We start from the raw sequence: 6,000 nt of genomic DNA on the forward strand, positions 1-6,000 counted from the left end.
ATCGGTGTCAATTGTAGGGACCCTCTCTTCTGTCAGAGGTGATACAAACTTGCTCACCTTTGGGGTTTTCAAAGAAGAGGTCAACTCAGGAGGTTTACCGAAATTAGGACCACACATAAACGTCTTAGACAGATCGAACATGGTGGAATCACTGACATCCTCCTCAATACTAGATTGGCTTTCGGCTATCTTCTTAGACATAACACGTGTAACGGCATACGCTGGGAACACTCTAGGGTGCTTTTCCGATAACCCGTCAGGTTCCTCCACTCTTGGTTCCCTACAAATGACAGGATTTGACACAACGTTCATGCCAGCCAAATTGTTGTCCAAAATGAATGAGACTCTTTTCACCAGTAGGCTAAGCCTCACTCCTACAACAAAATATAAGTGTCAGACAAAGGCAAAACACCCTAAAAAATGAAGGACTGGGCTGCCCCACTGTCTCGCAGTATTTTCACAAGCTGCTTAACAGCATCACCACTCATCAGAGACACTAACCCGTCTGAAACAAAGGGTTTATACACCTCTGATCCAAAATCTTGTTTAGGAGATACACCAGTCCCAACCATGGTCTGGAGTGCTCCCACAAGAAGAAACTGCTTTTTTCTCAAATTTTTCTGTTTCAACTTAGGTCACTGAGAGGCAATGTGTCCTTTCTCACGGCAGTAATGACAAACTGGAGGATACGAATAATCCGTTTTCTGACGATCCTTATCTTTGTGCACTGGGGAAAAAACTGAAACCTCACAGTAGGAGGTGAATCCTCTAGATTGCTGTCCTGACGTTTCCCTCTTTGGGTACAGCGAGCACCATCCCCCTCTCTCTGTCTCCTACACTCAGGCTGCTGCGACCTCAGGTCCTAAATTCCTGGAGGAGATTATCTCCTCATGGCCACAGTATAGAGAGAGAGGGAGTTTTCAGAGAGAAAACAAATGAATTTCTTCCACCTCACAGAACTGGAGGTCCGAACAGTATTTAAGTTCTGGAGAACGTATAAAAGATCGGTGAAGAATCCGAACTGGTCCGTTTGGTACAATTTTGTGAAACTCATGAGAGACAATAAGGCCACATTACCATAACGCTGTTTAAACAATAGCCTCAGATATGAGGCTTACATCTAATTGTTGTGTAAGATGAATGAGTGAGGATGATACTGTTTGTGAAATTGTGTAATGTGATTTTGGACTGTTTAATGAAGGAAACTCCATTTCCCTTTGGAGTTTAACTAAATCAGAGGACCGCCCATGAGCACAGTTATTGTCTTGCGTCCTGGGACAGGCCCTTTTCTGCTCTTCCGAAGAAAACCCGGGTGGGGGTTTTATATCACCAAACCAGCTTACCTCGATAACGAGAGGGCCAAGGTTTGAGAGCAGACCAGCTTACCTCGATAACGAGAGGGCCAAGGTTTGAGAGGAGACCATATTTACATTTACATTTAAGTCATTTAGCAGACGCTCTTATCCAGAGCGACTTACAAATTGGTGCATTCACCTTATGACATCCAGTGGAACAGCCACTTTACAATAGTGCATCAGATCTTTTAAGGGGGGGGGGGCAGAAGGATTGCTTTATCCTAGGTATTCCTTGAAGAGGTGGGGTTTCAGGTGTCTCCGGAAGGTGGTGATTGACTCCGCTGTCCTGGCGTCGTGAGGGAGTTTGTTCCACCATTGGGGAGCCAGAGCAGCGAACAGTTTTGACTGGGCTGAGCGGGAACTGTACTTCCTCAGTGGTAGGGAGGCGAGCAGGCCAGAGGTGGATGAACGCAGGTTTGAGTAGATGGCTGAATCTTTTAACTATACCACGTGGTTAAACTCTTAGACTATCGATATCGACAGAATAAGAACAAGTCTTTGATATTAATTACTACTCTGCAGCTAGGATTTCGGTATCATTGAACACGAAGACCGCCAACCAACGTAACATCCATTCTATAACGACATGAATGAATGTCACTCTGAACTATCCATTCTAACCACGACAGAGAGAGAGCGGACAAACTCTCCAACGGAAACAAACTTTTCAACAGAGATCCCGACGACACACTGAGCGTAAATATATATATTGATCGCAATTATTCCCGAATGAGTGAGCGTTCATGTGCAAAGGATTAGCATTTAAATTGTTATAATTATCAACTTTGTAGTGTCTCATCTCAGTTGACCCCCACTTCCCTTTTTGTCCACCAAGCCGCGATACCGGTTTATCCCACTAGGGAAATTCCGTTATCATTTCCTTGTAACTATCTACTGTTTGTTTATGCATTTCTGTGAATTACTTAGTTAGTAAATAAATATTTTAAGACAATTGATGTATGGATGATGTATGAAGGCTGTGTTCGTGCAGATAACCAACAATTACATTTGGAATGAGACTAACATGAGGTAAATAATAATTTATTAATTTGAAGACTAAGTGATCAGATATTCAAATATCTGAAAGTTATATTAGGAAAATTATAACTTTATAATCTGAATATTTTCCTTGGTGCCCCGACTTCCTAATTAACTTCTTTCAGCTAGGGGGCAGAATTTTTATGTTTGGAAAAATAACGTTCCCAAGGTAAACTGACTATTTCTCAGGTCCAGATGCTAGAATATGCATGTAATTGACAGATTAGGATAGAAAACACTCTAAAGTTTCCAAAACTGTCAAAATATTGTCTGTGAGTATAACAGAACTGATTTTGAAGGCGAAAATCTGAGGAAATTCAACCCGGAAGTGCCTTTTATTTGGAAAAATCCCTGTTCCGTTGCCCCTCCTCAATTTAAAGGGGTATCAACCAGGTTCCTTTTCCAATGGCTTCCTCAGGCTGTGACCAGGCTTTAGACATAGTTTCAAGCTTTTATTTTGAAAAATTTGCGAGATTTTTCAAAACGCGTCAGGTGTCCTTTGATTAGTTCCTGCGCGCGAGAGATGTAGCTCGACATTTTCTTTCTCGGTAGTATTGAATAGGTTACCGTCCGGTTGAAATATTAACGATTATGTTTGTTAAAAACAAACTGAGGATTGATTATAAAAAACGTTTGACATGTTTCTACGAACATTACGGATACTTTTTGGAATTTTCGTCTGCCTTTCAGGACCGGAACGAGCATGTGGTTTTCTGAACATAACGCGCAAACCAAATGGCGGTTTTTGGTTATAAAACTAATCTTTATCGAACAAAAATAAAATGTATTGTGTAACTGGGAGTCTCGTGAGTGCAAACTTCCGAAGATTATCAAAGGTAAGCGATTAATTTTATTGCTTTTCTGACTTTCATGACCAAGCTAATTTGAGGCTAGCTGTTCTTACTGTTTTGTCTAGTGATTGATAAACTCACAAACGCTTGGATTGCTTTCGCTGTAAAGCATATTTTCAAAATCTGACACGATAGGTGGATTAACAACAAGCTAAGATGTGTTTTGGTATATTTCACTTGTGATTTCATGATTATAAATATTTTTTGTATTTTTTTTAATTTGGCGCTTTGGAATTCAGCGGTTGTTTACGAAAATGATCCCGCTAAAGAGATCCGTGCGGCAAGAAGTTAATTACAGTTACATGATTAATCAGTTTAATCGCGTAATAATAAATACAGAGAGTTATTTGATAAATAAGTCTTAAGTTTAATGATGCCAAAGACACGACATTGCTTTTTGGGTAGGGATAACTACTGGGTGCTTTGTTTGTGAAGGTAGTTTTATGTGTCAACACAAACTCATATGCAATGACTGCAGCTTTCTCAAGAGTGAGATCCTTGTGGTCATAAATGCAGGTAGCAACCCTTTCGTGAAGGCAATTCTTGAACTGTTCGAGGAGTATGTCTTTAAATCCTCAAGGTCTTTGACCTCTTGAGAATCACATCACTTATCCAAAATACATGCTTGTTGCCTTGCGAATTAAACATGACTTTGTAATTGTGTCTTTCACAATTTACAGAAATGTTGTTTATATGCCTCTGGAACCAACTCATAAGCCCTAAGGATAGTAACTTTAACAGTGTCATAATCTGAACTCTGATCAAGAGATAAAGCGGCATACAGATTCTGAGCTTTTCTCACAAGAATACTTTGGAGGAGCAGTGACCAGATATCGTGCGGCCATGTTAGGGATGTGGCAATCTTCTCAAACAGAGTAAAATATACAGTACCAGTCAAAAGTTTGCCACACCTTCTCATTCAAAGGGTTTTCTTTATTTTTACTATTTTCTACATTGTAGAAAAATAGTGAACACATCAAAACCATGAAATAACACATATGGAATCATGTAGTAAGCAAAAAAAAGGCATTCTCTCAACCAGCTTCACCTGGAATAATTTTCCAACGGTCTCGAGGTTCCCACATATGCTGAGCACTTGTTGGCTGCTTTTCCTTCACTCTGTGGTCCACTAATCCCAAACCATCTCAATTGCGTTGAGGTCGGGTGATTGTGGAGGCCAGGTCATCTGATGCAGCACCATCACTCTCCTTCTTGGACAAATAGCCCTTACACAGCCTGGAGGTGTGTTGGGTCATTGTCTTGTTGAAAAACAAATGATAGTCCCACTAAGCACAGACCAGATGGGATGGCATATCGCTGCAGAATGCTGTGTTAGCCATGCTGGTTAAGTGTGCCTTGAATTCAAAATAAATCACTGACTGTGTTATCAGCAAAGCACCCCCATACCATCACACATCCTCCTCCATGCTTCACGGTTGAAACCACACATGCAGAGATCATCTCTTCACCTACTCTGCATCTTACAACGACACAGCGGTTGGAACCATAAATCTCAAATTTGGACTCATCAGACCAAAGGACAGATTTCCACCGTTTTAATGTCCATTGCTTTCGTTTATTGGCCAAAGCAAGTCTCTTCTTCTTATTGGTGTTCTCTAGTGGTGTTTTTTTGCAGCAATTCGACCATGAAAGACTGATGCACACATAAAGGCATAAATCAAGCCACACGTCAACAAACCTTTTCCCTCATTAATGCATCTGCATGACAAATTGGACAAAATTATTGCATATTGCCATGCATAATGTCAGAATTTACTCACTTTTGCCAAGCTGGATAACCAGAGCTAGTGCAGACCAGATTTAGCCAGTTACTAGCTATGCCCTGGACTAGAGCTAGTTAGTGTTCACCAGAGCTAGACCCTAGCTAACGCAGACCAGGGATAGCTAGCTAACTACTAGCTACGCCGTGGACCAGAGCTGTACCAGAGCAAGTACGGACCAGAGCTGGCTAGCTAGCTACTGGCTACGCCCTGGAACAGAGCTGAACCAGAGGTAGCAACTAGGAACGCTCTGGACAGTAGCTAGTTGGTGTGGGCTAGACAAATGCTTGTGTGGACCAGATCTAACTAGCTACTAGCTACACTCTGGACCATAGCTAGTTAGTGCGGATCAGAGCTAGACCACAGCTAGTGCAGACCAGAGCTAGCTAGCTACTATCAACACCCTTGAACAGAGCTAGGTAGAGCACACCAGAGCTAGACCGAGCTAGTGCGGACCAGAGCTTGTTAGCCACGCCCAGGATCAGAGCTGAAATAGAGCTAGTGCGGTGGTCAGTAGTTGTGGTCAGTAGTTGTGTGGTTGTGGTCGATAGTTGTGCTCAGTAGTTGTGTGGTTGTGGTCTGTAGTTGTGATCAGTAGTTGTTGTGGTCAGTAGTTGTGTGGTTGTTGTCAATAGTTCTGGTCAGTACTTGTGTGGTTGTGTTGCAGGCTCTTTGCGCCCTACAGTATGGACATTGTCAGTAGTTGTGGTTGTTGTTGTAGTGTGAAACGTATAAGAGTATCAAAACTTTTTTCAAGCAACCTGTGGACAGGTCAGCTTGCACTTTTTAAAGTTGTTTTGGACTTGGTAGCTTTTACAGTTGTGGCCTTACAGGCTGCAGCGGAAGGCAAATAATAATAATAAGAAGAAGAAAAAGTAGAAGGATACTACAGTAAGCAGTGCTTAATTTGAGCCGGATCCTGCCGGATCCTGCCGAAACCTCTCAGATTTGACTTTGTTTGTTCCGGGAACCTAT

This window comes from Salvelinus fontinalis, chromosome 33 (genome assembly GCF_029448725.1).
Source record: "Salvelinus fontinalis isolate EN_2023a chromosome 33, ASM2944872v1, whole genome shotgun sequence".
Taxonomy (NCBI): domain Eukaryota; kingdom Metazoa; phylum Chordata; class Actinopteri; order Salmoniformes; family Salmonidae; genus Salvelinus; species Salvelinus fontinalis.